The sequence below is a fragment of the Arachis ipaensis genome, chromosome B09 (assembly GCF_000816755.2).
Source record: "Arachis ipaensis cultivar K30076 chromosome B09, Araip1.1, whole genome shotgun sequence".
Lineage (NCBI taxonomy): Eukaryota > Viridiplantae > Streptophyta > Magnoliopsida > Fabales > Fabaceae > Arachis > Arachis ipaensis.
This window is the reverse complement of record NC_029793.2, coordinates 23055407-23068424: the sequence shown is the minus strand read 5'-3', so window position 1 is coordinate 23068424 and position 13018 is coordinate 23055407. Positions and strand designations below refer to the sequence as shown.

Here is a 13018-nt window from a genome sequence, read left to right as displayed (position 1 = left end):
CAATTAAAGCAACCCAGGCTGAATTTCAAGAGCATTCTATCTTTCACATCATCAAATTAATTGACTCAATTCAAACCAATCCTCAACGGATTAAACTCAGATTTCAAATATTTAAAGAATCAGCTTCAAAACATTACATTTCACAAAGCCGCACAACAATTCAGCCAAACAAACATTCATAATCATTCGATACAATCAAATTATACATAAGGCCGATACAATCACCAAATACACAATATCTCACACCAGTATCCATATGTAATAATTCCAATACACAAAACATAGTTTTTGGAAAGCGCCCTTACCTTAAAACGCAATTCCATAACCCAAACGCCTTACAGAGTCCTTTCCGCCTCAACCCGAACTGACGGCAACCAAGACCTCAGCTCCCAGCCACGTTCGCAATAACCATAGCAACACTAATCGCAACATACAATAATCAGGACTCGACCCCATGTTATTAAAACTCATATTCATTAACCGAACACAACAGAATACTAACGCGAGGCTTTTCGAAACATAATTTCTTACCAAACAGAGAACTCGGTGGCTGTTTCCGGCAACAGAGGCAACGAAGGCCAGGTACGGCGACACCCAGTGACTCGTTCTCCCTCTACGCGACTCAGATGACCGCTGCAGCAACAAGCCGTGACTATGGTATTCTCGAAATTCAAAAGAAACAGAATCCATTAACAAGACCTTATCGGCAGAGTTTTCCGGCGACGGCAGCGGGGTCTCAAGTGACAGAAACGGCCAGAGGCTCCGGCGGTGATCCTGGAAGTCACAGAATCACTCCCGGCGGTCAGAAACACAGAGATGCAGCTCCCTTCTCCGGTCGGATCCAACGGCCGCAAAAGGATCAGCCCCAACTCGCGACACCATTTCCTCCTCTCTTCATGCTTGACGGCGGCAGATCTAGCAGGAAAGGGACCTTCGGCGCGGCGGAACGGCGGCGGTCAGTGGCGCGTCGGCGGCGACTGGACGCAGCTCCTCCAGCTCGCGTTTCCTTCTCTCCCAGCGTCGCCCAGTCTCGGCCATCCTCCTTCGGGTTCGGCAGAATGGACCCGCACGAAAGGAAGCCCATAGAACACCCAAAACGCACAGTTTAGAACCGTTGCTATATACGGATCGGGTTTGAACTCTTCCACGGACTTTTTCTTTATTATCTGATAGAATGTTGGCGCTGGTGAGAAAAACAAGCCGAAAGAAATCACATTCCCTATAATGCCGATAACGGTACGAACAAGTGCGGCGCTCACCATCCTTCTTCTTCTTCAATGGCACCCAAATAGAGAGAAAGAATTAAGTAAGCAGAAGAGTGGAGAATTGACGGCTACACCTTAAAATTATTAAAGAATAGAAAAAAAAGATGAAGAACTTTTATTGATGGTTGATTGATTGAATTGTATTGAATTATGAAGGTAAAATTAAATATATATAGAGCATTGCCTAAAACCGATCTTGTAAGTTGGCTTATCTTAGGCCACCGACTGAGATGATGGCATGAAAGCCAGGTAGAAATAAGACCAATCGAAAACCTTAGAAGCAACAAATCGCGGGACGTAAGCTGTTGAATAAGCTGTGGGTCTTGAGGCAGATGTGGCATCTTCTGAACCTGCGTAGTTAGGGGGAAAAAGGTTGAAAAACAAACAGGTAAGAAGATTAAACGCCTTCGCACTTCTAATAGGTTAGAATTTTGTGATGGTGATTTCCACAAATTCTGTAAATATGAAGGCATTGTTAGGCATCTTCCATTTGTCTATCGTTGGCCTCTATGGTTGAATCAGTCGGGGCCTGAGAGGCGGTGGTTTACCCTGTGCCGGATGTCACCGGTTCGAGTCCGCTTATCTCCAACTCGTGAACTTAGTCGATACAAAGCTATACTATATGATAGCACCCAATTTTTTCGATTCGACAGTTTGATCTATGCTATGATTTATTATTCATGGAAGTTAATAAGATCCTTCCATCTAGCAGCACCTTAGGAATAAGAGTAGTTTTCAGAGGGCGCGTAGAGCGCAATAAGAAAGGGCGCGTAGAGCGCCATAAAAAAAATAGGGCGCATGGAGCGCAATAAGAGTGCAGATAGAACTGCTAAAACAGAGTGCAAATTGAACTGTTGAAACAGAATGCGACGGAACTGCCGGAAGAAGGCGCATATGGAACTGTCGGAAGAAGGCGCAGACAGGCCATAATGACTATTTCATGAATGATTGTTGTTTCCTATTATAACAGGGGTAACCAAAACTGATGTTGGATTTTTACTTGGATGGATATAACAGAGATGGGTTGGATTCTGAGCTAAATTGGAAGATTGATTATTCATTGTGGGAGAAGGTTGAAAAAGAAGCAGTCTCACCGGAAAGATGATAGCTTACGTATCCTCTTCAATGAGAATACGAAGGCTCTGATACCATGATAAAATTATGAAAGAATAAGAAAAGAAAAATGAATAATTTTTATTGTATGTTGATTGATTAAATTGTGAAGGTAAAAAACTAAATATATATAGCATTGCCTACGAAAGATAAAGGTAAAGATAAGATAAGGACAAAAAAGAGATAAAAATAAAAAAAAAAGATAAGATAAGATAAAATAAGATAATAAAAACTAAAATTGTAAATAAATTTATGTATTCTGTTGAGTTGAATTTGTGAGGTACGAGACTTTTTTATCGTTGTTATAGACTAAAGTAAAAGAGTAGTTTAATACGGAGTTCAATTTTATCTAGATGCTTAATATAAATTTTAATTTTATTCTTATTATTTAAATTCTTTTTTTATATCCAATTTTATTCTTATATTTTTATATTATTTACTTATTTTTATTCTTTCTTTCCCCCAATGATTCCACCACCACCACCACAGTTAACAACGCCGCCACTACCACTACCATTGCAGTTGTTGCTGTCGCCACCATCACCATATTTATCTTAACTAAAAGAGAAATTTTATTAGAAGCATGGGATGGCTCTGCCAAAGGTAATGCTTGATCATCACAAGGACACCTTCAGCCATAAGATATCTTGAATTCAAAAAAATAAAAATAAAAATAAAAATAAAAAGCATAAGTCATATACATTGCTCCAGCTATTTTAGTTTTTCATGAAAGTGACAAAAAATTATTTGTAATACAATATATTGTGTATAGTAAACAAATTAAAAGAAAATGTAATTACCTCCTCAAGAATAATAGAAAATTTTTGGTATTTTATTGACTTAATTTGATATTATCATAGTTGTTATCATTACCTTTGTATATAATGTTGAAAAATTATCAAAATTAAGTACTGATTTTAATTTTGGCATGGCATTAGCAAGAGAAAGGAGCCATCATTAGCCCTAAAACTATTTAGAGAATATGCAAGATTAAGAAATTACATGATATTTTAAAGTTTTTCAATCATTCTATCTATAATAGTTTTACAGACAAAAAGTTGACATTATTCAAAGGAAATATGAAAGGACAATAAACAAAATTTTATAATAAATTTCCAAATCAAAATGCATTAAATAAGATGGTTTTCTTTATTATTGGGCATAAGCGACTTTTATAAAGTTTATTGTAAAAAACAAACAAGTTGAATAATAGTAATTAATGTCTTGCTTTATATTAAATTTCACCTTTTATATTGGATATTAGTATTATTGCATTCTATCTATCATTAAAAAAATTATTTTTTTTCTTGTTTAAAAGTGGAGGCTCCTACCATCTACACTTCCATTTACATGGATTCCAAAGAAAACAATTGCATCCCCTCTTCTTGGTTTCACTATTACATATAATGCTTAAAGTTATCTTCAAGTTTAATAACTAATACGCGTTAATTGTTGATTTGAATAAGGTGGAAATAAACTCAGGTGCAGTTAACTTATGTGGAGTTGATAGCTGAGAGCCATTAGAAGATAATTTAGTCAGATCTGTCAAATTATTTAACGACTCTCAACTATCAACTTCATATAAAGTTAAAGTTTTCACCTTTGAATAATCACCTGCTAATCCTCTTTTGGCACATTCAGTAGAGTGATTATAACTTGTTTTAGAAGCTCCATTATGCAATGGATAATCCTATAACCAAAGTGAAAATCAAAATTAAAAACACTAAATTAAATTAAGGGTAAAGTATATTTTTTGTCCCTGAAGTTTGACAAAAATTTCAAAAATATCCCTAAGTTTTATTTTATTTCAATTTTGTCCTAAAAGTTTTTGATTTGCATCAAATATACACCGAACGACTAATTTTTCAAAAAATTTAAGACCAATTTAACAACAATTTCATAAGAACAACCATCAACACAAGCAAATCAAGCATAGTTTTCATGCATTATTGTTAGATTGGTCTTAATTTTTTTGAAAATTTAGCCGTTAAGGGTATATTTGATGCAAATCGAAAACTTTTAGGACAAAATTGAAACAAAATAAAATTTAAGGATATTTTTAAAATTTTTGCTAAATTTTAAGACAAAAATATACTTTAACCTTAAATTAATTATATTATTATTAGAAGATGAATTAAATTAAACCTGAGCAAGAGGGAAAAGTGTTTCACCCCCTTGGATGACATCGTTAAGATACATGAGAACTGTGGCGATTCTGTTTCCAGACTTTGCTTGAATATGAAATTTATCTTGAAAGAAATCAAAGTGTGCTTCATACCCCTCACCACCTTCATATCTTAATACTTGTATGGCTTCTCCGTTTTCTGAAAATTCAACAATAAATTCTATAGTTAAGTAAAAAATAATTAGCCAAAATGATTATATTATGAGCTTGTTTAGCTTCTAAAAAAAAGATCTTTTTTTGAAAGATCTTATAAAAAAGTAAAAATAATTTTATATTTGGATATCTCATGTAAAAAATTTTTTTTATCTATCAATTATGTTTGAGTACAATAATATAAAAATATTTTTTTATTTATTTATTATGTGAAAATATCTTTTTTTTAAAATGATGTAAATTGTAACTTCTCAAAAAAAGATTTTTTTTTCTAGTTCTTTTATTTTTACTACTAGAAATTTGCCAAATGTAACAACCAAATTTCCAGTTATGATCATACCGAAAATCGAGTGTTACCAACTTGCTTCCTAGATATAACTATTATTTAATAGTAATCCTATAACCTTGTTAGCGCGTAATCGATTTTTCGAAAAAATTTTCTTTATACAAAATGATACGAAAAACTAAATCAACATAATGAACAATAGTACGGAAAATAAAATACAGGAATAAGCAAGGTAGTCATAATAATATACATAGTGTACATATATACAGAGACGTCACAAAAAAGAAGTCAGTTAATACATCATGTTATACAACCTTTATCCAAAATATATACATATATAAACACTTGACACTCCTAGGCCTGACCCATAGAAGAAGCCCCTAGTCTGGCGCCCAAACTAGCCTAGCAAATCCAACAAAATACTAGTCTCTCTATGAATCTAACCAAAAGGGAGAGTCTAAACCCAAAATACTGGTGCTAAATTGAAGCGCCGTCAAAACGAGATGTTTTCTCCCATACTATCTGCAGTTAACCATAACTATCAGAAAACGAGATCTCCACCACCTCCGGATACTCCTCAGGGTCCTTACCATTATCATCATATATCTCTATGATCTTACAGAAATTGTAAGACCCGGTTAATTAACGGCTAATTAACCCTTAAATGAGAATTTATTCTAGAAAGCCAAAAATGTTATTTTTATGGCTAAATGTGATAGAGGAGATTGAGACGAGAATTTCGGTACCAATTTTATAGAAAACGGACCAAGATTGGACCGAACGGGCCAAACCGGGCCAACCGGACCCAAAGTGGGCCCTTGGCCTAATATAACTAAACCAAAACCCTAGTTTTCAGCACTCTCTCTCTCCTCACAACACTCATATTCACGCTGAAATGGAGTAAGGGAGGGGAAGAACACTCTCTCAAGTTCTCTCCCTTGGTTGATCTTCAAACCACCATAACTTTTGATCTAGAGCTCCGATTGCCGTTCCGTTTACGGCCACGCGTTCACTACGGAGAGCTCTACAAAACCCATACAATCAATCTTGAGGTAAGCCACGTTCTACTGTTCGAAATTCCAGCCCTTGATTTCGAGTTTCATGAGCAAAAATGTTGAGATTTTGGGTTCTTTGATGTTATAGGACCCAGCTCTCTTGAAGGAGAAGGTTAATCTTGTCTCCTTGGACCTTGGGTGTAGTAAGATTCTCAACCCTAGTGTAAATTGTTGTTCTATGATGTTTGGGTATTGAGATGTTGTGTATGGATATGATGATTGTGGCTTAGGTTGTGTATGTGTGAATATTGGAGCTTGATTGGTGATTTTGGAAAGCTTGGGAGAGGGTTTTGTGTGAAAAAAATCTGTTCTTGGAGGTGTTGAGACCTTGAGAGCTTGAGAAAAAGTGGTTTGGAAGTGCTCCGGTTGAGCTTGGGAAATTGGCTAAGGTATGGTTTCGGTTTCCCGTATCTCATATGTAATGTGGTAGGAAATACTTAGGCTAGAGGCCCTAAGATAGGCATTGAATTATTGGTGTTGTTGAATGGTTGAGATATATGAAGTGTTCATATATGTGATTATGAATATTGATGCCTTGATTGTGTGATATATGAGAAATGCATGTTGTGATATATGCTTGATGGATGATTGAGGTTGAATTGATGGGTGGTACCATGTTGATGGTGAGTATGATGTTGATCATGTATAATGATGGTTGATTTGGAAATTGATATTATTGGAAATTGGGATGAGAAGGATGTATGACATAATATTGTGTTTATCCTTTGGCCTTTTGATTGAGAAGTGTTAAAATGGTTGGAGGTAGTTTTGGGAATTTTGGTAAAATGTCAATGCGTGAGTTGAGGATGGCTTGTTGTTGATTTTGGTACATTTTTAATGATTTCAAAGAGAAGGGTTGAAATTGGCATGTTTTGATTGATCTTGAAAAGAGTTGAAAGTGGCTTGTTTTGAAAATGGCACTTTGTGGTTTTGAATGAAAATATGGTTTTTGGGCATACTTTGACGGGACATAACTTGGACTACGGATCTTTGATTTGTGCCAAATCTGTTTAGAAATGAAATTGGATCCGGGATGTCCATGCCGTTCGAAGAACGGGTGAAAAATGATTTAAAATGAGAGAGTTATGACCGTCGGAAGATTGGGGGTTGAATCTGTGATGGATTGGAAGCAACCAACCACAGTAACTGAGATAAGGAGTTTTCTGGGTTTAGCTGGCTATTATCGAAGGTTCATCAAAGGCTTTTCGCAATTAGCCTTGCCGTTGACAAAGATAACCCGCAAAGACACTCCGTTTGTTTGGACTCCTGAGTACGAGGAGAGCTTTCAGACATTGAAGAAAAAGTTGACCACTGCACCTGTGTTAGTGTTACCTGAGCCGAACGAGCCTTTTGAGGTGTACTGTGATGCCTCACTAAAGGGTCTAGGATGCGTGCTGATGCAGCATCATAATGTGGTGGCGTATGCCTCACGACAGTTGAGACCTCATGAAATTAGTTAACCTACACACGATTTGGAACTCGCTGCGGTCGTGTTTGCCTTGAAGGTGTGGAGGCATTATCTCTATGGGGTTAAGTTCCAAGTCTTCTGCGATCACAAGAGCTTGAAATACCTCTTTGATCAGAAAGAGCTTAATATGAGGCAAAGGAGGTGGATGGAATTGTTGAAAGACTACGACTTTGAGTTAAATTACCATCCTGGAAAGGCGAATATAGTGGCGGATGCGTTAAGTCGGAAGTCGTTGTATGCGTCTTGGATGATGCTTCAAGAGGAAAAGTTGCTCAAGGAATTCGAGAGTCTAAAAATTGGTGCTCGAGAAGTATCCAGAACCTTGTGTTTGAGCCAATTAGAAATCTTGAGTGACTTTAAGTCCGAACTCCTAAAGGCTCATGAAAATGATGAAGCGTTATGGAAGGTGTTACCGGCTATCGAGCAAGGAAAACAGTGGAGAGTGTCGGAAGAAAAAGATGGGCTATGGAGATTCAAGGGTAGAATCATTGTGCCGGATGTTGGTACTTTGAGGCAAGATATCTTAAAGGAGGCACACAAAAGCGGATTCTCCATTCACCCGGGAAGTACTAAGATGTACCATGATTTAAAGGCGATGTTTTGGTGGCCGGGTATGAAGAATGATGTGGCGGAATATGTTTCAAAGTGCTTAACTTGTCAAAAGGTAAAGATTGAACATCAAAGGCCTTCCGGGATGTTGCAACCTTTAGAGGTTCCGCAATGGAAATGGGAAAGTATTGCAATGGACTTTGTGTCGGGATTGCCAAGGACTAGGACTGGTTTTGATGCGATCTAGGTGATTGTGGACCGACTGACAAAGTCAGCTCACTTTTTGCCCATTCAGATGATTTACACCCTTGAGGAGCTAGCTCGGTTATACATAAAGGAGATTGTGAGACTCCATGGTGTACCTGCTACTATAATCTCTGATAGAGATCCTCGTTTCACTTCGAGATTCTGGGGTGCATTTCAGAAAGCTTTTGGAACCCGATTAAGCTTGAGTACAGCTTACCATCCTCAAACAGATGGTCAATCCGAGAGGACGATCCAAACCCTAGAGGATATGTTGAGAGCTTGTGTTTTGGATCAACCGGCGAGTTGGGATCGGTATATGCCGTTAGTGGAGTTTGCATACAATAATAGTCACCATGCGAGCATCGGAATGGCTCCGTATGAGGCATTGTATGGGAGGAAATGTCAATCTCCGCTATGCTGGTATGAAGCTGGAGAGAAAGGCTTGTTGGGGCCGGAAATGATAGCTGAGACCACTGAACAAGTTAAGAAAATTCGAGATAAGATGCTTACGGCGCAGAGTCGCCAGAAGAGTTACGTCGATCAGAGGCGGAAGCCCTTGGAATTTGAGGAAGGAGATCATGTTTTCCTGAAGGTTACTCCGACCACAGGAGTAGGTAGAGCGATTAGAGCAAAGAAGTTGAATCCTCGATACATTGGTCCATTTCAGATCCTGGAGAGGATTGGGCCGGTGGTGTATCGGGTGGCTCTACCGCCTCATCTTTCGAACCTGCACGATGTGTTTCACGTGTCGCAGCTTTGGAAGTACACCCCTGATGCTAGCCATGTGTTAGAACCCGAATCGGTTCAGTTAAGGGAAGATTTGACGCTTCCAGTGGCTCCAGTCAGAATTGATGATACTAGTATTAAACGATTGCGTGGAAAAGAGGTTTCATTAGTCAAAGTGGCTTGGAGTCGAGGCGGTGTTGAGGAACACACTTGGGAACTTGAGTCGGAGATGCAAACGGATTATCCGCACTTATTCTCAGGTAATTGCATTTGAATTTTGTGGGCAAAATTCCCAATTAGGTGGGTAGAATGTAAGACCCAGTTAATTAACGGCTAATTAACCCATAAATGAGAATTTATTCTAGAAAGCCAAAAATGTTATTTTTATGGCTAAATGTGATAGAGGAGATTGAGACGAGAATTTCGGTACCAATTTTATAGAAAACGGACCAAGATTGGACCGATCGGGCCAAACCGGGCCGACCGGAACCAAAGTGGGCCCTTGGCCCAATATAACTAAACCAAAACCCTAGTTTTCAGCACTCTCTCTCTCCTCACAACACTCATATTCACGCTGAAATGGAGTAAGGGAGGGGAAGAACACTCTCTCAAGTTCTCTCCCTTGGTTGATCTTCAAACCACCATAACTTTTGATCTAGAGCTCCGATTGCCGCTCCATTTGCGGCCACGCGTTCACCCCGGAGAGCTCTACAAAACCCATACAATCAATCTTGAGGTAAACCACGTTCTACTGTTCGAAATTCCACCCCTTGATTTCGAGTTTCATGAGCAAAAATGTTGAGATTTTGGGTTCTTTGATGTTATAGGACCCAGCTCTCTTGAAGGAGAAGGTTAATCTTGTCTTCTTGGACCTTGGGTGTAGTAAGATTCTTAACCCTAGTGTAAATTGTTGTTCTATGATGTTTGGGTATTGAGATGTTGTGTATGGATATGATGATTGTGGCTTAGGTTGTGTATGTGTGAATATTGGAGCTTGATTGGTAATTTTGGAAAGCTTGGGAGAGGGTTTTGTGTGAAAAAATCTGTTCTTGGAGGTGTTGAGACCTTGAGAGCTTGAGGAAAAGTGGTTTGGAAGTGCTCCGGTTGAGCTTGGGAAATCGGCTAAGGTATGGTTTCGGTTTCCCATATCTAATATGTAATGTGGTAGGAAATACTTAGGCTAGAGGCCCTAAGATAGGCATTGAATTATTGGTGTTGTTGAATGGTTGAGATATATGATGTGTTCATATATGTGATTATGAATATTGATGCCTTGATTGTGTGATATATGAGAAATACATGTTGTGATATATGCTGTTTTTGGGCATACTTTGACGGGACATAACTTGGACTACGGATCTTTGATTTGTGCCAAATCTATTTAGAAATGAAATTGGATCCGGGATGTCCATGCCGTTCGAAGAACGGGTGAAAAATGATTTAAAATGAGAGAGTTATGACCGTCGGAAGATTGGGGGTTGAATCTGTGAATTCTGCAGCTTTTAACTTAGAAAATTTTTAGCAGAATGACCCCTCGCGCGTAGGTGCACTTGGCGCGTACGCGCCGTTCTTCGAGAAAGCATCATCCACGCGTGCGCGTGGTGTGCGCGAGCGCGTCGATGCGCTGCATCGAATGCCCAGCCATTTTCCAAAGAGTTGTGCCAGAGTTGTGCCAGTTTTGTGCCTGGGGCACAATGTATTGGCTGGTTATAGATTTAACCAAGAGCTGGATGGCTAGATTATTGCCGTGTTACGGCGGAGCCATGTTTATGGCTAAGTATAAATGCATATATGCTGTTGAATGAATTATGAATGTTTGCACTTCCACCCTTGGAGATGAGGGTTTCCCTGGGTAGTAGCAGTGGCTAGCCACCACGTGCTCCAGGTTGAGACTCGAAGCTCTGTTAACCCAATGTCGTAAGTGTGGCCGGGCATTGTGAAAGGCCCGGATGAGCTCGCCCCCATAAATATTCACCAGTGATGGTGATGGATAAATATTCACCAGTGAGGGTGATGGATATGGATCATGATTATGATCAAGTTTATGATGAGTATAACTCGAGTTGGGGATGCACGACAGAGGGACAATCCAATGGTTAGCTACCAGGACTTGTCGGGTTGGCTCTATAACCGACAGATGATATCATCAGCCACTAAGGATAGGCATTCATCATATGCATACTATATGAATTGTTTGAGATTGCCTATTTGACTGCATATTACTTGCTAATTGTCTAAATGCATTATTTGTTTCTATTTGTAAATCTCTTGTCTGATCTAACTGTGTTTGCTATATTTGCTCTAGGATTGCCTTCGGCTTTCCTCTATTATTATGTATTATATATGTGGAAGCTGTTACCATGCTGGGGACCTCTGGTTCTCACCCATGCGGATTTTGTGGTTTTCAGATGCAGGACGTGAGGTTTCCCACTGAGAACTTGCTATTTGTCTAAATGCCTTAATTGTTCTTATTTGTATATCTCCTGTCTGATATAATTGTGTTTGCTATATTATACTCCTGCTGGTGGTTGGGAGGTCTGAAGGAATTGGAAAGGGAAGTATTAGTTAGACTGAAGAATCTCTAGTCAGTTGCCATTTACGGTTTAGCTTGTTTATAAGCTTTGATATTATCTGGAGGGAGTTCTAGGATTGCCTTCGGCTTTCCTCTATTATTATGTATTATATATGTGGAAGCTGTTACCGTGCTGGGGACCTCTAGTTCTCACCCATGCGGATTTTGTGGTTTTCAGATGCAGGACGCGAGGCTTCTCGTTAGGCATGCTGGAGACTTCTGGATTAGCGAAGATCTTTATTCTTGGGGCTCTGTTTTAGTTTATATATCTTGGTTAGATACTTTTATCTCCATTAAATAATACAAACTGTGATGACTCCTCTTATAGGAGGTTTTGGAGAATAGGTTTCTGTATTTGTGTCCCTTTGGGTTACCTTTGGGCAGAGCAGTTCGTTCCTGTAGAGCCTGAGGAATGGACTGACTATGCTTCTATGCATTCTCTGTATGTGTGTTATGTGCTGTTAGTATATCTACTTGATATAGTTAGCATAAACATTCATGAGCATGCATTTGGGACTTTGAAGCACTAAACTTTCGATATTGTGACTGATCAACTTAATATCGATTGTTTGGTGTGTATAGGAACCAGATGGCGCCTCGTGGACGCGGTAGAGGTCGTGGGAGAGGACATACGAATGCTCGTTCGCCGAAGACTAACCCTAATGACCCAGTGAACTTTATGACTGCGTTGGAGAACATGGCTGCTGCTATGCAAGCCACTGCTGAGGCTCTTGGTCAACAGATGAACAACCATGGTAATGATGGAGGTGGAGTTCAGGGCCCGATGACACTGGCAAATTTTTTGAAGGTTAATCCACCGAAGTTCAAGGGAACTACTAGTCCTACTGAAGCCGATACATGGTTTTAGGCTATGGAATGAGCACTGCAAGCGCAGGTGGTACCTGAAGGGCAGCGTGTGGAGTTCGCTACCTATTTGCTCACTGGTGAAGCGTCGCATTGGTGGCAAGGTATCCGACGCCTTCTGCAGCAGGGTGATGATTATATCACCTGGGATGTCTTCCAAGAGGAGTTCTATAAGAAGTAATTTCCGACTTTTGCTAGGAGGGCCAAAGAGCTTGAATTGTTGCAGCTGAAGCAGGGTACTATGTCCGTATCTGAGTATACTGACAAGTTTGAGGAGCTGTTCAGATTCTCTCGTATGTGTCAAGGGACTCTGGTGGAATATGAGGAATGGAAGTGTGTTAAGTACGAAGGAGGACTCCGGAGCGATATTTTCGGTTCGGTGGGGCCAATGGAGATTAGGACTTTCTCCGAGTTAGTGAACAAGTGTAGGGTTGCTGAAGAGTGTGTGAAGAGGGCAGCCACTGAGAAAGGGAATCACAAAGGACCATTTCCACAGAACCGAGGGAAGAGCTTTGCACCTAGAGGTCCGCCTTTCA

General features: G+C 39.4%; 1 pseudogene; it reads right to left on the bottom strand.

Annotated features, from left to right (window-relative positions):
• Nucleotides 1-1262, bottom strand: part of LOC107615202 — a 10841-nt pseudogene extending 9579 nt beyond the window's left edge.